Source organism: Nicotiana tabacum, chromosome 7 (assembly GCF_000715075.1).
Source record: "Nicotiana tabacum cultivar K326 chromosome 7, ASM71507v2, whole genome shotgun sequence".
Taxonomy (NCBI): Eukaryota; Viridiplantae; Streptophyta; class Magnoliopsida; order Solanales; family Solanaceae; genus Nicotiana; species Nicotiana tabacum.
In genome coordinates this window covers 7,596,802-7,621,370 of record NC_134086.1, presented here as the reverse complement: position 1 = coordinate 7,621,370, position 24,569 = coordinate 7,596,802, and positions in this window count along the sequence as shown.

Here is a 24,569-nt window from a genome sequence, read left to right as displayed (position 1 = left end):
AGCGCCTATGAAAGGCTAAAGTTATAAATAATACCAGAAGCCGCAGATCAGAAGATAGATTAAGCCTACATAAAGGCTGATCAGAAAGAAGAGAAAACTAAAGAGTTACATCGACTAAGTAAAACAGGAGTGGACCACGAGAATTATAAACCTCAGGATCACTCGTAAATAGCAGAAGTATAAGAGAGATAGTACAGTAGCCATATTTTATAACGGCTCTACGATGAAGCCAACCAAAGAGTATCAGCCTCATAAGAAGTCAGTATGAAGCTCCCATCAGATTGTGTATGCACCAAAGGTGCAAGTATTATAATAGAGCTTCAGGTTGTAGAGATAAATTATACTTATGTGGAAGGAAAGTTACGGAAGAAACAGAAGATACGATGCAAGATAAGTAAGATAAAGAAAAAGAAGATACAAGATACTCAAGTACAAAAGGTCGTAAATAGTCTAGAGCTTAGATAGAGGTTTGGTTTTACTTTATTATACAGAGGAGACCCTAGCGAGAGTTTTGAAAATCTCAAAGAGTTAATATTCGAGGACGAATATTTCTAAAAGGGGGAAGGATGTTACACCCCATACCTTGGCAATTGGATGTGTCGTAGTAAATCCACATGAGTTCGAAAGGATTATGTCTATTAGGAAGTTATAGAGGGTTTAAGACATTATTATTATGAAATCCTGTAAGTTAACAACCTTGATACCGCTAGATATTATGTTAGTGTGGAATAGTTTAAAGAGCTGCCGATTAAAAACTTAAGTGTGTCCTTGATGAAAAGAAGTCCAAAAGTAGAGCTCAATTCTCCTGAACTTTAAATCAACTAAGATAAGCATGAAAGCACTATTTGAATAAAGTGGAGGAATCACGTATGTGGTTATGATGTGGTCTTATTTTCTTCTCTTCCTAAAGATGTAATTGGCTTGGAAATTATAATAAAAATTGTCGTCGATAAGTTAGTCAAGTTATTTTCAATTTTCTTTATTGTAAAGATAGAAATTATTTTCTCGCAAAAAAAGAAGGATTTTTTTTTTATTATTTTAAGATTTAAGCGTAGAAGGCTTTGTACTCTTTATACGAGATTAGCAAAATTAAAAATTAAAAAAATATATGTATTTTTACATGGATGTTTTAACAAAATAATAGTATATGTATTGATTTTATATGGTACCACGATTTATTATTTTAATATTGTAATAGTAGTACGTTAAGATGAGGACAAGACTAATTTTTTTTAGGTTATAGGTATTTATGATATTTATAACAAGTGATAAGTAAAGTCGTGAAGGTGACAGGGTAAACGAGTTGAAGAAAATGAGGTTGATCGAAATTTGTCATTTTGGGATAAAATTTGGTCCGAGCTATAATAGCCGATACTTATGGACTAGTACCATATAAGATACCATATGACCGCGATAGTATGATATATAAAGTATATTAAAAATGAGTAGAATTTTAAGTAATTTGAGATAATTCATTATAAGGGTAATTAATTAATTATTGGTTTAATGGGATATTAACAAGATAATTAAAAAAATTTGTGGTGATTAATTAAAGGTACCACCACAAATTTGTGGTTTAACGTGGCAGATTTTTCTTTAGAAAAATTGTGACTCATGTACTTATTAGAATAGGTGGCATGATCAACATATCACTTTGATATCACTTTGAGAAAAGGGATTGATGGCATTCCAGAGACCCATGGAAGATATCAAAGAAATCCAAAACAACCATATCTTCCACCTTTTAATATAGCCATCTCCCTTACTAAGTATTAGAGAGAGAATCCTCAGAAGTGGCTAGCTAGCTGTTGAATTGTTTGGAAATTATTTTTTGTAATGTTTCCTTTACAACAAAGTGATGATAATGAGTTGGTATTTCCGATAATCTCAAATCCTAGCCAACAAGGCAACATCTCTCAAGATTTAATTTTGGATTATGCTTCTTTGGAGACAAGTCATCCCTTAAATGTTAAAAATCCAAAGAAAAAGAAGCTGCCAAGAAGGGTATTAGGTAGTAGAAGTAACTCAGATAAAAAAAAAGATTCAATTACAGATGAGTTCAGGATTAAAAAAAAGTTATGCATAGAGATATGGAACGTCAAAGAAGGCAAGAAATGACTACCCTTTACTCATCTCTCCGATCTTTCCTTCCTTTTCAGAGGGTCAAATGATTATGATTCACGCGTGGTGGAGATTGTTCACGGATACAAGTAGATAGTTGGACTTAAAGGTATGTTAAAACTATCCCTTCTTTCTTTTGGCATGATCTATACGATACGAACGAAACATGCAAATACACATATTTTATTAATGACTCTATTCATAAAAGTATTAGAAGTGCCTATGTTCTTAAATTTTCATACGTCTTATTATTCCATCGTCTGTTCATGGGTCTCAAAAAATACGTAAAATGAGTTTATGATATTAATCAGAGGTATAATGGTCTTATGACGTACCAAGAGATTTTGTTATCGTATTTGATATTACTCAAAGGCAAAATGGTCTTATGACAATTCCGAAAGATTTTATAAACGTACTTTTCATGCATTGCATACATGTACACTGACCCATGACTCAGATGGCGTTATATACACACCACCACCTGATCAACTGGTATATGATGATGATGTTGCCCACAGTGGCTGAAATATGATTCAAACGGCGTTATATACGCATATATGGGTATGTATTCAAATGTCGTTATATACGCATATATATGTATGTATTCAAACGGCGTTATATACGCGTATATATGTATGTATATATATGTATATGGGATATGGGAATGGTTATGGCGTTATATACGCACCACCACCTGATTAGCTGGTATACGATTATGACTTTGCCCACAAAGGCCGATATGATATGATGGGATGCCCTCAGAGGCTGATGATGTTATGAAACATATACTTATGCGCGACATGATATTCATACGCATATGCATGACGCTGAAAATAATTTATGATTTACAAAGTTATTCAGACTTACGGGTTGAGTCATGTACTCCATATGTCTTCCATATCTCCTATGTATTTATTTATGTGCCTTACATACTCGGTACATTATTCGTACTGACGTCCCTTTTGCCTGGGGACGCTGCGTTTCATGCTCGCAGGTCCTGATAGACAGGTCGAGAGCCCTCCAAGTAGGCTATCAGCTCAGCGGAAGATGTTGGTGCGCTCCATTTGCTTCGGAGTTGCGTATTTGGTTAGTATGATTTAGACGTCTATTGTTTGATATGGCGGGACTCTATCCCGACCTTTGTGACACTTATGTACTCTTAGAGGCTTGTAGACATATGTCGTGTATGTGAAAAATTGTACGACCATGTCGGCCTATGTTTGAGTTTATAAATGATTATGTTAGCCTATTAGGCCCATATGTCACATGTATATAATGATGTAATAAGAAAGGTACATTACAATGGTACTCGGTCAAGTAAGGTACTGGGTGCCCGTCGCGGCCCATCGGTTTGGGTCGTGACACTTCCGTAACAGATAACAGGTCTGTACATCCAAACTACTAGCTATACTAACATTGAAAAATGATCAAGAATCCTTAACCAAGATGCAAGCCTTTTTCACAAAACACCAATCTCAGGTGACGCTGAAGACAATACCAACTTACTTTAAACATCGAAACTCCTTTCCTGCTCATCCGAGATCGTGACATCCCTTGTCAACACTGAACTGGAACCTTGATTCTCACTTCAAATTCCATACCACTCAATGCACCCAACATGCCAATATACGATAGAAAACGATTTTATCATAACTCCAGAACCACTAATAGATTAACACTTCATCATATAAAAACTTTTCACTTAAATCACTTCAGGAGAACCATAACAACACACAGGTGAATTCTCATAACCACAGAATATGCAAATCTATAAGTAGTGGTCCAAGCCACCATATCCCTTCCGGGATCCTCCTACACATAACAGGCCATAACAGTAGAATACTTCTGAATAATCATCAATTATGGCGGTCGACAAGCCTCACACGCACCGCCATCACTATGCCAATTCAACCATGGCTAACCAATTTATCTTCTTCTAATTCACCCTTAACTTTCCTTAGATATAATAATAGCTCCTTCCTTAAGTCACCAACCTGAATCCGCACTCACCTTGAGTGACCCCATTCCACGAGACCACCTTGTATCCAAACCTATGAATCGTTCCATACACTCCTTGCACACACATTCACATCTTCAACTGATACACCCATTCTAATAATTCCCTTATAATTCCAAGGTAAACATTCTGAGCCTATTATCATAAGCTACTACAAAAGCTTGATTCTTAACCATACTGCGGGCTTGAACCCTTAGGCACCACATTCTTGACCTTTGAATTCCCTAGGACCGTTATTGAGAGTCGCCCACTCTGACATGGTCCCGAATATAATCCACTGCAAGGTTCCACTTGCACTTGAACACCCATCTTGATGAAGCACCCAACTAATCACTTTCCTTGAAACCCGCATCTACACGCGACATAAATTCTGTACCCTTCCCCAAGTCTGAACATGAGTTGATAAGGCCAACTACAACACCTCTTTAACAATTACTTTGCTCAAATTACCTTTTATGTTCTTTTCCCTTAGATGAAATAAACCATCAACATGCTAATAACCGGAAATCTTGTAAATAGACAACCATGCAAACCAACCGTAGGCAGTGGGACTCTCCCCCTTAGATTGGAGCCACTATTACACAACTCTGGAATCCAATAAGATTCTTTCTTCATTGTTGACATGATCTAGCACAACTAACCCACCGAGTACCTCGAAATCTTTCTGTAAAATCATTTATGAATACTCTGAATCGTTAACCATATTCACATGGCCGATCTCTTTACCAGATAGCCAGTAGGATTCTTCGCAGAAGCTTTGCCAACCATGAGACCGTTGATCTTCTCACAGTAGATAACCCACATAAGCCCGTGCTCATTCACCAGCTACACAAGTCCATTCACTCCTCGTGGACATCAACTAAATGTGTGACAATATCCTCCAATTCAAAGTTATGTTGTATCCTTCTTCATATCAATCAACTCCTTTCCGTTATATCAAATCTCCCACCGTATAATAGTCGATATTTCAAATTAAGTCCGTAGACCCAGCAACTGAATCCACATACTGCTCTACCACTCTCCCACTTTGGGAAAACTTACTTCTTTAAGAAACTACTCGACCTCCACTTCTTACACCTAGCCTTCTAGAAGTTTAACCACCGCGTGACACTTCCCACGTTTCCTTTCTCATTCTTTGCTGCTCAGCTAATGCCTTAGATCAAAATCTATCTCTATAGCACTTGAACAAAAAGACCGCTACTAGATTTTAAACCTTTCCGAAGAATCGTCTCTTTCGAGCCGTCGGCATTAGAAATACACATTCAATCCTGAACCACCGCACCCCGCGATCTCTGACAGCCGCTTCTCCAATACTATCTTACAATATCCTGCTCTAAGGGCGAATCGTAGAAGGTCTTAACACCGGCGAGCTTAGTACATTCAACAAGACAAACACATCTCATCACAGATGAAAATTCCACCACGCTCGCACATACCAAGCCTCGTTACTCCATCAACCCAAATCTGAACATTCTTAGCCCGATTGTTTTTTCCCCGTCGGGAATAAAATACCGAATCTCTAAATCATGCACTAAGTAAACATCTTTTCAAGTCATTCACTGCTTTGACGCATAGATAAGCATCCTACTATTACACTAATACTGTGCGATAGCAACGCATGAATCGTCATAACAATTAATGCCAAATTTCAAAACCTTAGGTAATACTGATACTGAGCAGAAACGACAGAACGAACTTCCGCAAAGCGACGATAATAGCCCAATCAAATACGTAGGGAGGAACATCCCGCACCATATCTGTAGTACCAATATAATTTCTCAATTCTCGATCGATATAGCAAGCGCTTCACGTCACATAAGATTGAGTTGGAAACAAACAAAGGCATAAGCCTCAAAGGAATCATACCCACGATGAGGAATCAAGAAGGGAAGTCCTCCTAATAGCCTTGTAGCCTCTCGAAGATAAGTACAGACGTCTCCGTATCGATCCGCAAGACTCTGCTAGACTTGCTCATGACTTGTGAGACCTAAATGAACCAAGTGCTCTGATACCATGATGTCGCGACCAAAAATCCACTAAGGGTCGTGATGGCACCGGACACCATTGTCAGGCAAACCAATACCAAATAACTAGTAATTTCTCGTTTTAGATATTTCTGAATTCACTTCTTTTATACATTTAAATAATAAAGAATAAATTCCACTGAATAAATAATGATATTTTTAAATATTTCAAAATACTGTCTACTCCCATAGATATCTCAGAACCCGGTGTCACAAGTGCATGAGCAATTACTAAGGAATCGAATAAAGTACAATAACTGTCCGGAATACAAATTGGACAGAAAGTAAATACAATATACTGAAAGAGACTATACTGGCTGCAGGTCGCCTCGAGATATGCAGCTCACCTAGTCCCCGTATCATCCATGCCGCTACGCCCAGTAAGCCACTAGGAATACATGTGCCTGTGCAACAAAAATGCACAACAAGTGTAGCATGAGTACGAAAACAACTGTACTCACCAAGTATCCCGTCTAATCTCGAAGAAGTAGAGACGAGAGGCCGATTTCGACACTTGCTAGTGGTACAATAATATACCAAAACTGTAGTGAATCGATGATATACATAAAAATGGCTGTAACTCAATAGCATGGAGCATGTAATTGATTCTTTTATTATTAGGAAACTTCCATATTCATTTTCATCATTTAAGCACTTATCTCAAGCCAGGGAGAAAACAACTATCAACATCAATGAATTTCAAGGCAAGCAATACAAGCATGCACAAATTATGCCGAGGTCGTATGGCCCGATCCAACAATATTTAAACTGTGCACTGCCAGAGGGTCGAATGGTGTGAACCATGGATGCATCTATTTAATCTACCGAGGCGTTCGGCCCGTTCCACAATAGATAAACACATTCAAACAGTCAAATCAATAATTCATCAAGGAACAAATATTCAGGAAAAGGCAAGTTTCTCTTTTGAAAGTCAAGAAATGACATCTAGCCTTTTAGAATTTCATTTACACATTCGATATATTTTAAGCATTTTTAAGTTTGTCAATAAGGTTGCAAGTATTAAAAGAAAGCATGCTTTTGGGCCCTAAACTAACCGGACTTAAGCATAATAGTAGCTACGCACGGACTCTCATCACCTCGAGCGTACGTCGCCCCCACAAATAGGAGCACATAGCCAATTAACTCACCTATGGGGATAATTTCCTCTTACAAGGTTAGAAAGGAGACTCACCTCGCTCCGAAGATCCATAACCGACATTCCACGCCCTTCCGAAGACTCGAAGCGATGCTAAATGCTCCAAAACTAGACAATAATTATGCAAATCCATTAATATATGTTCAATTACTCATTACAATCCAATTTATAAAAATTCCTAACCCCGATCGAAAAGTTGACAAAATTTCCCTCGGCCCATGGGCCCGGATTCCGAAATTTCTCGAATATAAAGTTTACCCATGAACTCACGAACTCAAATATATAATTTACTCTTAATTTTATATCCAAAACCGTGGTTAAAATCCAAGACTACTCATTTTCTAGGTTTCCCCCCTCAAACCCCAACTTTCTACCAATTACTATGCTTTAATCCACACTAAAACCATGTATTTAGCTTACAAGAGGTGGGATTAACTTACCTCATGATTGATGGTGAAATCTCTCTCTTTAAAGGCTCCAAAATCATCTAACCCAACCGAAAAAATGAGAGAAAATGAACCAATTTCGTTCTTTAAAGAACACTACGCAGCCCGACCTCTCGCACCTATGGTCACCTAGCCGCTTCTGCGGTTTTGATGGTGTGTTTCCGCAACCGCTTTTGCGGTCCTTCGCCAGGCTGCTTTCCACTTCTGCGCTCCTTCTTTCGCAGGTGCAGTCCCGCTTCCGCGGTGACCTGACCGCATCTGCTGTCCCAACCTTCACCCTTCACCACCGCATCTGCACCCCTTTGGCCGCTTCTGCGGCTATGCACCTGCAGCCAAAACGTCGCACGTGCGGTTACACCAGGTATCAGTTGCCTTAACTATTCTTTCCAACCCCAATTCAATCTGTTAATCATCTGGAATCCACCCTAGGCCACCCGGACCCCAACCAATCATGCCAACCAGTCCCAAAATATAATGCGAACCTGCTCTAGGCCTCAAATCACATCAAATAATGTTGAATTCACGAATCACACATCGATCCGTACTTTATGAACTTTAATACTTCAAACTTCTACATTCGATGCCAAAACCTATCAAATCACGTCTGATTGATCCCAAATTTTGCACACAAGTCATATTTGACATTATGGACTTGTTCCAACTTCCGGAATTGAAATCCAACCCCGATATCAAAAAGTTTCTTCCGATCAAACTTCTCAAAAACCTTCAAATTTCTATCTTTAGCCAAATGACTCCAAAATGACCCACGGACCTCCGAATTCACTTTCGATTGCGCTTCCAACACCAGAATCACCATACGAAGCTATTCCCAGGCTAGGAATTCCAAACAGACATTGATAACACTAAAATGCACTTCAACCCAAACTTATGAAATTCTTCCAAAATGCTAACTTCTACAATAGGCGCCAAAATGCTCCCGAATCACCCAAAACCTGATTCGGGCATACGCCCAAGTCCGAAATCATCAAATGAACTTGTTGGAACCTTCAAATCTCGATTCCGAGGTCGTTTTCTCTAAAATTCAATATTGGTCAATTCTTTCAACTTAAATCTTCCGAAATGAGAATTCTCTTTCCAAATCAACTCCAAACTTTTCGGAATTCAATTCCGACCATGCGCACAAGTCATAATACCAGAAATGAAGTTACTCATAGCCTCAAACTGCTGAACGACGCGCTAGAGCTCAAAACGACCGATCGGGTCGTTACAGACTGGATCAGAAACCACGTCGACGACGTCGAACGAACCTCATCAACCCAAATAATTCACCGGGTAAACTCGAACCTCTTGAACCCAACTTGAAATTCTAGCTAAATAGTTCAATGGCAGAGTGGAGTTGTCATATTGTCGGACTCGGAGTAACTATTAGCTACGGTTGGTGGAGAACAACAGATTCGTGAGGAATGAAGAATTAGGGATGGATATGTTTTTTTTTAACTTTTAGGGATTACATTTTCTTATTCCCAATTGTTTTTTTATAGAGATTTATCTATTCCTAATTTTATATTATAAAGCAAGAACGAGGGATTGGGGAGGTGTAGTGGGGTGTCGATTCTTGTGGGTCTCGCTGGTTCTAAGGTGTGTTAGGTTGAAGAAGAATATCCTTAGGGTGGGTAAGGGTTCAGATCATAATAAAAAAAACGGCTGAGGTCTCTTTAAGGGTTAGGTTTTTATAGGTATTGGACTTGGATTTATGGGCTAAGGGTCTGAAAATTGGGCCTAAAAATGGTTTGTTTAAGCCCAAATTTTATTTTTTCTCCTTGAACAAGACTAAAAATACTATCCCATTTACTAATTAATCCTATTTAAGTAAAATAACTATTTAAATAAAACTAACCTTTAAAACAAACCTATTTTTAGTATTTTTCAAATATCATACTAAAAGATAAAAATAGAATTAGATTAAAATTATTGCAAAATTAAAATAATATTCCTACCAAACTACTAATATTCCTGAAAACAAAGTGGAACTATTTTTGTATTTTTGAATTTTATGAAAAGTAGATAAACTAAAAGTAACTAAATAAGATATCATTTAGCTAAATAAGAGAAAATATTTTTTATAATTTTTATTTTTATGATAAAATAAAGTAAAAGGGTCAAAACTAGTTAAAATAGCGATATTAGACCTAAACTAAATATTTAAATTCTAAAATATGTAAAATCTTGGGGAGGGTCAAAAATTACACCTCTACAACTGCCCCTCTTTGACTGGAAATACGAAGAGTTTTCAAACAAAGAATGATGAGACAGGTTTTTTGACCCGAACCTTATTTAGAGAGACCAAAAACTAAAAGAAATGAGAATGTGACCGAGCCCTAGTATCTGAGTTGTCTACATATCCTTGGCTATAAAGGAATTAGGCCACGTGTAGTTCATACGTGAATGAAGTGATTGAGTATGTGGAGAGGATAAGAGAGTCGAGTGAGGTTCCGTTCCGTCGAGGTTCCGGTCCGTGGTCATGTTATTACATCAAAAATCAAAATTAAAAAGACTAACTAAGCCTATCAGCTACGAGTTACAAGATTCCTATCTATGAGTCTTCTGAAACTTGATCTTGAGTCTTGGTTGGTTCTTCATGCGGACTCTGATCTGAATCTTGATGCTTGTTAGTTGCAGGTGTTGGTTTATTCTTTCACGGCTTGTTCGGATCAAGACCGAACATCCAGTGCTCGTGACTTCAACCATGTCTTGGGCAGTTCACATCTTTCATCTGCTTCTGTATTTGGATTCACTTCCCTTTCTTTTCTTTTCTTTTTTCCTTTTTTTTGGATTGAGACTTATTCTTTGGCTATCTCGGACCGTCGACTTGCATTTTGAGGCGAGCTTCCGCTACTTCTAACTTGAATTGACTTCTAAAATGACTTCCCTCATTCTCCAGTTGCGCGTTTGCTACTACAACAAAACAGACAAAACAAAAGAAACTTTTCTACCCCAGTTTGCACTAGGAAGATTTGTGAGTTGTTAACAGACCTATGAATCACATATGCTATTGATGAAGAATGCAATTGAAGACTCGGCTAGGATGTGTGTCTCCTGTGAGTAAAACCAAGAAAAGTTTGACCAGCAAATGCGTGTGCTAAAAAACCCTGAATGACCCGGACTAGGAAGTGCGTCTCCTAGATCTAAGATTGAGCTTGCCGGAAACTATAAACTAAGTTTGACTAAAGTAAAAACTGACTCTATTCTCTAGGCGGGACCCCTGATTTCAAGAAAACTAAAGATTAATAACTTAAGAAACTAAAAATTGACCCTTTTTTTTTCAAATCCAGACTTCCTCTTCTTTTTTAAAAAAAAATTATTATCCTAGGAGAAAATTCATCAGACTAGGTTTTAATCTTAGGAGAAAGATTTATCAGACTAAGGTTTTCATCCTAGGAGAAAGTTCTTCAGACTAGGTTTTCTATCTTAGGAGAAAGATTCATTAGACTAAAATTTTGATCCTAGGAGAAAGTTCATCATACTAGGTCTTCTATCTTAGGAGAAAAGTTCATCAGACTAAGATTTTTATCCTAGGAGAAAATTCATCAGACTAGGTCTCTTTTCTTCTTTTTTGGTATCTTAGTAGTAAGATTCATCAGACTAAGATTTCTATCCTAGGAGAAAATTTATCAGAGTAAGATTTCTATCCTAGGAGAAAGATTCATCAGACTAGGACGTTTATCCTAGAAGAAAGATTCATCAGACTAAGAGTTTGATCCTAGGAGAAAATTCATCAGACTAGGTTTATTTCTTAGGAGAAAGATTCATAGGACTAAGATTTCGATCATAGGAGAAAATTCATCAGACTAGGTCCATTTTTGTTATCTTAGGAGAAAGATTCATTAGACTAAGATTTCTATCCCAGGAGAAAATTCATCAGACTAGGTTTTCTATCTTAGGAAAAAGATTCATCAGATTAAGATTTTATCCTAGGAGAAAGTTCATTATATTAGGTCTCTTTTTCTGGCATCTTAGGAGAAAAATTCATCAGACTAAGATTTCTATCCTAGGAGAAAATTCATCAGACTAGGTTTTCTATCTTAGGAGAAAAATTCATCGGACTAAGATTTTTATTGGGAGAAAATCCATCAGACTAGCACTTTTTATCCTAGGAGGAAAAAATATGAAGATCAATGGCAAGATTTTATGCACAATAGCAAGACAAATAAAGGCAAAGATTCGGAAAACTTCCCTTTGTCGGCTCTTCTCTTCTTTTCAATTTTTTTCTTTTCTTCTTATTTTTTTGTACCACTTTCCTTGCACTGCTTTGTTCCTGCTTCAAATAAAGAAAATTTTGTCAATTTAAAAGGTGGTGGTTGATTTATGGTCTTGAGTCTTTGGCAGCTTGGATTTGTGCTTAATCAGCTTGAGTCGGTCTCAAGAGACTTTTGCTCTGCATCAACCCTGATTGTTTCACACCCATTACCATTTGTATTTGTGGCTCAATCAGCTTTATTCCAACTGGAGATCTTTGTTTAGGTGACCTTTTCTGATATCTTGAATGACTTCCTGTTTTTGAGCAATTTGTCTGTCAGAGAGAATCACAAGTTATCTTTGCTTGCGCCAAGCAGGCTGACAAGAGTCTTTTAGGGGAGCCTTTGCATGAATCCTCAAGACATGTTGTTAGTAACAACTGAGTGTGATGGCCAAATTTACTTTATGCAACTTAACAGCTGGTAGCAAATTTTGAAATCTTTTCTTGCTTGTTTTGACAAGGACTGACTCAGAGTGAAGGACACAATGATGCAAAGAAACAAGTATTAACAAAAAATGCGCATGTCAGAATGACAGAAGGAAGAGTTTTTTTTCAATAACTAGCCTTAATGATCATGACATGCACTTTGGACTCAACCGCCTAATCTATCAAGCTAATCCAATCTTTCCTTTTACCATTCTTATGACCTTTGAAGTCGGGCTTGTTCGTGATGATTCTTTGCATCAGCTTCACAACTCACTTTCGATTAGTGGTGCCCCGAGGGATTTTCACCAACAAGTCTCTCTTATTTATTTTCTCTACTTACCGTCAACTTACAGTGTCCGTGAGGGTTTTCACTAGTAAGACTCTCTCATTTTTCTTTTTCTTTTTCTTTCATTTTATTGTAGGCAACTTGACTGTGTTCTATGTCGTGTGAAAACTATTGCTCACTCATATTTTTCTTGGCATTCTTGGAGGCAGATAAGGAGGTCTTTATTTGGAAGGTTCTTGGATAGGATTAGAAAGAAAGGACGACATGAAGGCTTAAAGTAGACTCAAACTGAGGGGGTTGTAGACTTACAACTCTTGGAATCGACTCTTTCAAACTTGAAATAAAATCTTTGCCCCAGTTTCAGATACTGGGGATTTTTGATTTCTTTTTTTATTTTATTTCTTTCTTATTTGGTTGGACCGAACCGTGAGGCTGCCTGCGTATCCTTTTATTAAAGAATTAAGTCGAACGTAGTTCAAACATCTGGCCTAATTATAATTTTTTTTCTGTTCCTCTTTTATTTTTTTCTCTTTTCTTCCTTTTTTTCTTTTTTTCTTTTTGTTTTCCCCAGCTTATATTTTCTGATGGCATGGACCTTCGACAATTTTTTTTTCACTTGAACTTTCAAAGAGCTGCCCCAGTTTGTGCTCTTGGGGACTGGACCTTTATTGTTATTATTTATTATTTTTTGGACTTTTGACTCTAAATTCTAAAAGCGGGTGGTCAAAGAAAAATAACACAAGCTCAAAAGGGGTGACAAGAGGGTATAAAGTGTTTGGGTAGCAGAAAAAGGGCCTCCAGCCTCGAGAACGCCAAACATAGTATCTTTTATGATCATAGCATTGATGAAAATGTCTATCTTCTTGGTGTGTCATAGTCGAAAGACACTTTCCATACATAAATGTCAAACCTTTGGCCAAGCGTCAATTGATTAAACATCCTCAAGCCCGATCCTCACAATGATTTGAAGGTGAATTTTACTTGACCTTAATTACCAAGTATTTCAACTATTTATTCATCCTCAAAAATATCTTTTTCTCAGTTATCCAATTCAAGATTAAATCAGTTTTCTAAGATATGGCCAAAAATTCTGCCTACATGTCATGTCACTAGAACTAGCGGCGAAAGAATTAAGCATGGAATGACACAAAAGGACAAACTGTATTTCATTGAGTAAAGGATGGAAGGATTTAATAACAAGACAAACAACCTAAGATCCGAGTTACAACCCTAAAATAACCTGAATAATGAAAATAGCAACAGAACAAACGGACAAGACTCACACAGACATAATGGAGGGATAGAAGGGTTTGACTCAATAAAACAAATAAAATTTGGATCACAACCCTGAAATAACCCAGATAATAGAAAAAACATCAAAACAAGCTACCAAGATTCCTTCCCAGTGAGGAGGGAATGACTTTTCAATTGCTAAGCTTGATATTTAGCCACAATTTGCTCATCAGAATCACCATGGCCTTCTCCAATTTCAGTCGGCAAGTACCCGAGAGGATTCTTATTTTCCATGTCACCATGCATAATCCCCACAAAGTGTGCATCATCATGTTCAGGTAAAGGATTCTACGTGATGTTTCTAGGTGTCGCTATCTTGGATCACAATTAATTTTTCCTAGATCATCCTTTCTATTTCTCTTTTAAAATCCCGACAGCTTTCAACATTGTGCCCTTGGGAATTGGAATGGTATTCACACCTTTTAGAAGGGTCAAAGCTTCTCGCACGTGGGTCCACATGATTTGGAGGAATGAGTTCAATCATGTCATAACGCTTTAATTTCTCAAACAAGCTTGCATAGGACTCTCCTATTAGAGTAAAATTATCTTTCAACCTTTGTACCCCTTTATACCTCTAGCTTGGATGTGTGTTATAGGGTATTTGAAAATTTTGTGGAGGATGCTAGAGATTTTGCAGTGCTGGTGCTCACCTTCTGGGGTGTCTTGGTGACTGGACAACATACTGAGGTGGAGCAACTGAGTATTGTGGGTCCTAAGGTAGATAGTAGTGCTTAGGGGAATCATCAAAAAATAAATGAGGCTGGTCATGCCTTCGAGATGTTCTCCTGGGACCTCTTTTCGACCCTAATGTCATGATGATTACTTCATCTATCTCATTCGTGTCACTAAAACTACCAGATTCAATTTGGACAGCTTGAGTTGCAGCTTTGAGAGCTGCTTGACTTATAATTCTGCTTGTCTTAAGGCCATTCTCTACCATTTCTCCCATTTTGATTGCTTTTGAGAAGGATTTGCCAACTGCAGACATCATGTTTTGAAAATAATCTGGCTCTTGCGCCTGAAGGAAGACAATGATTAACTCGTGGTCATCCATAGGTGGTTTAACTCTAGCTTATTCTTCTCTTCATTAATAGCATATTCCCTGAAACTTTCAGTTGGTTTCTTCTTCAGGTTTGAAAGGGAATTGCGGTCTGGGGCGATGTCAATGTTGTATAGGAACTGTTTGACAAAGTCTTGGGCCATGTCATCCCAGACATACCAGCGATACTCTTTTGACATGCCAACCCTTGTATGTTTTTTAACTGTTGTTCTAAGTTTTCCGGTCTTTGGGTCATTTTTTCCTGTGCCATCTCTCGGGCAGGCTTCTCAATGTTTGCAGGAAGATCAAATAAGTACGAGTGGTACTCAGGAGAGTGCTCTTACGGGGTAGAAAATTATGACTCATGAGTTTTCTTCTGCACCACCATCGGTTGTGGGATGGTGAAGACAGGCACAACGGTCGTGGTTGTTTGATTGGTTGTCATTGGCAAACTTTGAGGGCATGCAACAGAAGCTCCAGCTGTAGTCGTACAGTTGGGATAAGGAATGAACCCAGGTGGATAGGATTGATCAAATAATGAGACCAGAATGGCAGTAGTCCAGATGGGTGTGAACTTTGGGAAACCATGAGAAGAAAAAGGCAGTCCTTGGCCATGACCCATACTTGACACATTCCAGTCATTTTTTGTTTTAGTACTTTATTTTTCTCAACCACAGTAGACTTTTGCTGAACCCTCTAACCTGAGTCTCTTGAGCACCAGTAACAGCTTCGATGTCAGTTGCCATTGGCATTTTTCCCTTGGATCTTATGAATTATGGATGTGTTTCTAGCTTACCACAAACCGACCACCTTAACTTTCTTCACAATTCAAAACAAAAACATGTTAGAATGGACTCAGTCAGTCCTTATTATCATCATTCTTCCTCTCTCTTTTTTTCACCTTTTTTTTTCTTCATTTGATCGAACCTGATGTGGGTTGCCTACGTATTATGTGGGGAACATGAATAAGATCTTGCATAGTTCGGGAAGATCAGGAATAAAGTAAATAAACTAAATCTTTTTTTTTTGGATTTTGAATTTTTTTTAATTTCTGGAAGAAAGACTTATAAAGAAGAAAGAAAATATTTTTTGATTTCGATTTTTTTTTAAAGAAAACTTCTAAAGAAGAAAGAAAATATTTTTAAATTTTTGGACTTTTATGTTAAAATTATTAAAAAAAAGACATCTAAAAAATATTTTTGAATCTTGAATTTTCTTTTCAATTTTCAAAAGAAAAACTTCTAAAGAAGAATGAAAATATTTTTGGATTATTTAGAAGAAATTAAAAGAAAATACTTTGGATTTTTTTTTTTAAAATTGGGGTCTCAAAGAAAGACTTTTCTAAAAAAGGAAGTAAAGAATAATATTTTTGAATTTTTAAAAATTGGGGGCCGAAACCGATGAGCTTTGCCTACGTATCTCAGATTCGGTGAAAATCAGACCCGCGTAGTTCGTCCAGTTTTAACGCAACAAGAAAATATGACTTATTTTGAAATTATTTTTCCTCTTTTTTTAAAAAAAAAAATTCGGCAAAGTTTCAGGATAATTTAAATACCTACCTCTCACTCTCTTTTCTTTTTTCTTCTTTTTTTATTTTCTTATTTTTCCTCTTTTTTCCCTATTTTAGAAGTCAGTCAACATGCAAGCCGAAACTGACAGATACGCAAGTAGCACGTAAGATGCATCAGGATGGTATTTAATTTGGGTACACCTGTCCTAGACGGATCTAACCCTATATTGAGTCCCCAAAGTCAAATGCACGTGATGCAAACAAACGTTCCTACTAGGGATCCGGCATGAGGCTATGTTATTCTAGGTTTAAAACCTGGGTGTATTGTTCTAGACCTGGCTTGCCCGAGCGGACAACTCGAGCCGAGGGGGGCAACGTACCGGTAACCAAAAGGTCATCCGAATTTGTAACTGATTCGATCCTCGTTCTAAATTAGGGTATGACACTAACAGAAAAGAAGTCACACCAGCGTGCACTTCCTAGAAGATTTAGAAGACTCAGAGAGAAGAAGGGTTTTGTAACAATTTATATACTGTTCACAGAATATCAAAGCGGTAAAAAGCGACAATTAGCCCATTAGGCTCAAACACGTAAAAATCGGATAATAAATGAAAGCCAAGTATAATAGTTATTCTAAGCTCGAATTCTTGAACCCTGAACCAACAGTTCTGGGTTCCATTCCCAGCAAAGTCGCCAGAGGTGTTACACCTCCTTTTTTACCCGAAGGGAGATATAAGGGAGTTTTTTCAATTAAAGTGACAATAATCGAAACGAGATTATTTATTCAAATTCAAAGTCGCCACTTGGGATATCTTATGGTTTCCCAAGTCATCGGTTTAAAATCCTGAATCGAGGAAGTTTGACTCTGTTTTACAGTCCGCGAAATACAGAAATCCGGGTAAGGAATTTTGTTAAATCGGAAGAAGGTATTAGGTATTCCTGGGTTCCGTGGTTTTAGCACGGTCTCTCAACTATTAGTAATTGGCCTAATTATCTGATTAATTACATGTTTAGAACCTATTGCATTTTTAACTTTTAACCGCTTTTAGTATTTATGGAATTATTTTTGGAACAAGTCACGATGTCGTGCACTCATTTATTTTGTACACATTGCGAATTGCGTCACGGGAACCGTACCCATGACTACAACGTGTTTAATTTTATTATTGTTTGAAGTTATGGTCGGGTCACATGAGATGTGCACCCGAATTGGAGATTATGTATCATAACTATACCACGGAACCGTACCCATAGTCATGATGATTATTTACACGCTGAAAATTTTTCTACCCAGGTGATCGGCCTAAACATACTTTTAGCGATTAAAATAGTAAAGTAAATAATTAACATGAAAAATTCGACTTTTCATCCTTAACGCCCAACCCTACAACCATCACATAGACCATTAACTGTGTTTCCCTAATACTTAAATAAATTTACTACAAAAAAAATTAATTAAATATAGTGATAGAAAACATAACACCTAAAGAAGAGCATTGCCTTGAAATACTACAAAATCATAGAAAAGATAAAGAAAGAAAAGGTGAAAAACTAACAGTAAGAATGCAAAACTAAAAGCATTTTCAAACCATCTCAATGACTGCTAAAGTTCCTAAAATCTGAAAGAAGTATTATTGCCAAGAAATATTACTGTCAAGAATTTTATCACAAGCAAAATTTCATAAAAAGAAAGGAAATAAGCATTAGCAAAAAAAACATGTTGAAAATCTGTGCTAACATTTAAATTACCCAAATGTCATAATTTGAAATTGAGATAGATAATTCCATTAATATAATGTCAAAATACCTTCATCCCTTCCATTTTTATTCTAGTTAAATAAAAGATTAAGACAAAGAGAGATTGAGCCTTTGCAATTGCTGAAAATTTCTCAAAAATGGACTAAGTGGGACGTTGACCGTGTCGCGACCCAAACTACTAATATTCCTGAAAACAAAGTGGAACTATTTTTGTATTTTTGAATTTTATGAAAGGTAGATAAACTAAAAGTAACTAAATAAATATCAATTAGCTAAATAAGAGAAAATATTTTTTTTAATTTTTATTTTTGTGATAAAATAAAGCAAAAGGGTCAAAACTAGTTAAAATAGTGATATTAGACCTAAACTAAATATTTAAACGCTAAAATATGTAAAATCTTGGGGAGGGTAAAAATTACATGACTACATGTAGGACACATCACAAAACCTTCCTTTCAGCATAAATCTTGTGTCTTGACTACGCTGTACGAAGTCGCTCCGGAATCACCTTCACCTTGTCCAAAACATCCTGCACCAAGTCTGTACTCAAAAGTCTAGCCTCACCCGGCTCAAACCAACCAACTGGAGATCTACACCGTCTCCCATATTAAGCCTTATATGGAGCCATCTGAATACTCGACTGATAACTGTTGTTATATGCAAACTCCGCGAGCGGTAGAAACTGATCCCATGAATCCCCAAAATCATTGATACAAGCGCGCGACATGTCCTCCAATACTAGAATAGTGCGCTCGGACTGCCCGTCCATCTGAGGGTGAAAATCTATGCTCAACTCCACTTGAGTACCCAACTCTTGCTGCATGGCCCTCCAAAACCACGAAGTGAACTGAGTACCTCTATCTGAAATAATTGAAATTGGGACACCATGCAAGCGAACAATCTCTTGGATATAAATCTCTACTAACCGCTCTAAAGAATAGGTAGTACACACATGAACGAAGTGCGCGGACTTGGTAAGACGATCCACAATCACCCAAATAGCATCGAACTTCTTCAAAGTCCGTGGGAGTCCAACTACAAAATCCATGGTAATTCGCTCCCACTTTCACTCCGAAATATCTAACCGCTGAATCAAGCTACCCGGTCTTTGATGCTCATATTTCACCTACCGATAGTTGAGACACCGAGCTACAAATCCCATAATGTCATTCTTCATTCTCCTCCACCAATAATGCTGTCTCAAATCCTGATACATCTTCGCGGCACCCAGATGGATGAAATACCGCGAGCTATGGGCCTCTTCCAGAATCAACTTCTTAAGATGATTCTATGAGCTACACAGGAACGAAGTGTGCAGACTTAGTAAGACGATCCACAATCACCCAAATAGCATCGAACTTCTTCAAAGTCCGTGGGAGTCCAACTACAAAATCCATGGTAATCCGCTCCCACTTCCACTCCGAAATATCTAACTGCTAAATCAAGCTACCCGGTATTTGATGCTCATATTTCACCTACTGACAGTTGAGACACCGAGCTACAAATCCCATAATATCATTCTTCATTCTCCTCCACCAATAATGCTGTCTCAAATACTGATACATCTTCGCAGCACCCAGATGGATGAAATACCGCGAGCTATGGGCCTCCTCCAGATTCAACTCCCGAAGCCCATCTACATTGGTCACACATATCCGGCCCTGCATCCTCAACACCCCATCATCACCAATAGTCACATCTCTGGAATCGTCTTGCTAAACTCTGTCCTTAAGGACAACCAAATGAGGATCATCATACTGGCGCTCTGTGATGCGATCAAACAAGGAAGACCGAGAAACCACACAAGCTAAGACCCGACTGGGCTCCGAAATATCCAACCTTACGAACCAATTGGCCAAGGCCTGAACATCAACTGTAAGAGGTCTCTCCCTAACAGGAATATATGCCAAACTGCCCATATTCACTGCCTTCCTACTCAAAGCATCGGCTACTACATTGGCCTTCCCCGGATGGTACACGGTAGTGATATCATAGTCTTTTAGCAGCTCCAACCATCTCCGCTGCCTTAAATTGAGATCCTTCTACTTGAACAAGTGTTGGAGGCTACGATGATCAGTAAACACCTCACAAAACACAACATACAGATAATGCCTCCATATCTTCAACGCGTGAACAATGGAAGCTAACTCCAAATCATGAACATGGTAGTTCTTCTCATGGGGCTTCAACTGACGAGAAGCATAAGCAATCACCCTACCCTCCTGCATCAACACACACCCAATACCAACTCTCGAAGCATCATAATACACTGTAAATGAACCTGAAGCTGATGGTTAAACTAACACTGGAGTTGTGGTCAAGGCAGTCTTGAGCTTCTTAAAGCTCACCTCACACTTATCCAACACCTGAATGGAGCACCCTTTTAAGTCAATTTGGTAAAGGGTGATGCAATAGATGAAAATCCCTGAACGAACCGACGGTAATAACCCGCCAAACCAAGAAAACTTCGAATCTCTATGGCTGAGACAACTCTGGACCACCTCTATCTTCTTTGTATCAACCTGAATGCCCTCGCTGGACACTACGTGCCCCAAGAAAGTCACTAAACTAAGCCAAAACACACACTTGGAGAACTTTGCATAAAGCTTCTCCTTACTCAATCGCTGCAATACCACTCTCAAATTCTCCGCATGCTCCTCCTAACTACGTGAGTATACTAGAATATCATCAATGAATACAATGACAAATGAGTCGCGATAAGGCCAAAACACACTGTTCATCAAATGCATGAACGCTGCTGGGGCATTGGTCAGCCCAAAAGACATCAGAAGGAACTCATAATGACTATATCAGGTCCTGAAAGCTGTCTTATGAATATCTGAGTCCCCGATCTTCAACTAGTGATACCCTGACCAGAGATCAATCTTGGAGAACACCCTCGCTCCCTGATGCTGGTCAAACAAATCATCAATACGAGGCAAAGGATACCTTTTCTTGATTGTGACCTTGTTCAACTGCCTATAATCAATGCACATCCTTATAGTTCCATCCTTCTCCTTCACGGATAGAACAGGCGCACCCCATGGCAACACACTAGGCCAAATAAACCCCTTATCAAGGAGTTCCTGAAACAGCTCCTTCAACTCCGCTAGTACCATACGATATGGTAAAATAAAAATGGGCTGAGCGCCCGACACCAAATCGATACCAAAGTCAATATCCCTATCTGGTGGCATGCTCGATAGGTCTGTAGGAAACACATCCGGAAAGTCCCTCACTAATGAGACTGAATCAATGGTAGGAGTCTATGCACTGACATCCCTCACAAAATCCAAGTAAGAAAGACAACCCTTCCCAATCATCCGCTGGGCCTTCAGAAATAAAATCACCTTACTAGGAACAAAATCAGTCGAACCCCGCCACTCAATCCGTGGCACACCCGGCATAGCTAACATCACAGTCTTAGCATGACAGTCCAAAATAGCACGACACAGAGATAACCAATTCATGCCCAATATCATATCAAAATTGACCATACAAAGCAATAGAAGATACACTCATGTCTCCAAACCCCCAATATTTACCACACGCGATCGATATATGCGGTCCACAATAATAGTGTCGCCCACCGAAGTAGATACACGAATAGATGAAACAAGAGACTCACGGGGAATATCCAAATGACGAGCAAAATATGATGACATATATGAAAAAGTGGAACCCGAATCAAATAACACAGAGGCATCTCTGTAGAAAATTGAGACAATACATGTGATCATAACATCTAAAGCAATAACATCGAGTCTAGCTGGGATTGCATAGAAACATTCCTGACCACTACCTGATCGAACTCCCCCTCTAGGGCGACCCCTAGTTGACTGTCCTCCACCCTTGCTGGTTGGGTAGATGGTGAAGTAATTGGTGCTGAAGTCGATGGATGACTCTTTTGTTGAGACGAACCCCCAAGTTGACGAGGACACTGTCTTCACATATGCCCCAACTCTCCACACTCATAACAACCCCTGGTGTTGGAGACGGGGACTAAAGGGAACCCCTAGCAGCGGGATGACTAGTAGAAGAACCTGACATGGAAGAGCACTGAACTGATAGAGCACAGGACGAACTCTGTGCTGGAAGGGCACTAAGTGATAAATGGCACTGATGAGAACTGTGAGAACCATGGCCCAATGATGCCCCACAATAACCTACGCGAGCTGACTGAGCATGCCTGAATGGACGACCTCTGCCGTGTTGAAAATGACCCTCATGAGGAGTACCACTAAATCCTCCTTGACCACGAGGCCTCTTAGCCTCCCTCTCAACCCTCTTCTGACCACGAACCATCTCAATATATCGAGCTATGTCAACAACCTCATCAAAGGAAGCACCAGATACCCTCTCTCTGGTCATGAGCAACCAAAACTGAAAACCGAGGCCATTTATAAACCTCCTGATTCTCTCTCGATCTGTGAGAACCAACCAGACCGCATGACAAGCCTACTCGGAGAACCGCATCTCATACTGTGTAATAGACCTATCGCCTTGATGAAGCTGCTTGAACTGCCTGCGCAGCTCCTCTCGGTGAGACTCAAGTACAAACTTCTCCAGGAAGAGAACACAGAACTACTGCCCAGAAAGGGGCATTGAGCCAACCGGCCTACACCTCTCGTAAGCCTCCTACCAACTTAGTGTAGTCCCAGAGAACTGGAAAGTAGTGAATGAGACCCCACTAGTATCCGGAATAACTGTGGTCTGAAGCATCCTCTAACACTTATCCAAGAAACTGTGTGCATCCTCACCCTTGGCACCACTAAATGACGGAAGCTGAAGTCTACCAAACCTCTCCAATCTGCGTTGCTCGTCCTCTGGCATAACATGAGCTACATAGTCCTGATCAGCTATAATCGGTTGTGATGGAAGTTCCCCGGTGTCTGAAGTTCCTCCACGACCTGCTCAGGTGTGCGAGCGGCGGGAGTCTGAGTGTTACCCCCGGCCTGAGAAGTAGCTGCTGTTGTAGTAACTGAGACTGCCTGAGCCAAGCCAGTGCACACTGATAGAATCTGGGCCAGGGCCTCCTAAAGGCCTAGGATGACAATAGGCTCAACCGGTGCCTGAGCTGGTACTGCAGGAGCGTCCACAACTGGGACATGATCCTAAATTGGGATGGCTGGTGGATTTGTAGGTGCTGCCCTAGCTGCTGTGCGGGCTACACCTTTGCCCCTACCATGGCCTCGATCGCGTCCTCGACCTCTAGTGGCCTCAACTGGTGGTACTAGTGATTTTTCATCCTAACCAGTAGCACGTGTTCTCACCATCTGTGAGAGAATAGAATAACATATGTTTAGTTATCAGAATCAACAGATTCACACGTCAAGAATTCAAGAATGTGAAGTTTTTCCTAAAGGTTCTACAGCCTTCCGAGGATAAGTACAAACGTCTCCGTACTGATCTGCGAGACTCTATCAAACCTCCTCATGACTCGTGAGACCTATATAATCTAGGCTCTAATACCAACTTGTCACGACCCTAAAACTGACCCGGTCATGATAGCGCCTATTGTGAAACTAGGCCAGGCGACACAAATCCCAAATCATACCATTATTCCTTAAAAAGGCATTTTAAGCCATTAAGTAACAAAATGCCATAATATAAGTCTAAATAAACAGTGCGGAAGAAAATAACACAAGCCCGACATCGGGGGTGTCACAAGTCACGAGAAACTACATGATCTATCTAAGTACAAGAAAAACTATCATAGTCCGAAAATAAAATACTAGAAAGAGTCTGAGTAAGGTAAGAAGGAGAAGTGCAGGGCTGCGAATGCCAAGCAGCTACCTTGCCAACTCCGAAGACCTGCTGGAAAGACGATCAATGCTCACTATCGCGACCCGCAACTCCTGGATCTGCACACAAGGTGCAAGGAGTAATGTGAGTACGCCAACTCAGTAAGTAATAAAAGTAAATGAAAGCTGAGTAATAAGAAAATAGATAATTCCACGTCAAAGTACTACAGAAATTACAGTACATTTCCAAAACAGTAGAGAACTCAATTATCTCGTAAAACAAACTTAGTTTCAGTAAAACCTTTTCTTTTAAAAATATCTTTCAATAGTTTCAAACAAGTGATGAAACAGTGAGTAAATATGGTATAAATGTAACCAGCTCCTCGGGCAAGACATGTACCATAAACCACCCCTCAGGCAAACTATCAACAGAACTAGCCCCTCGGGCTACCTTACAATCACTTGTAATCAGCCCCTCAGGTAACAACATG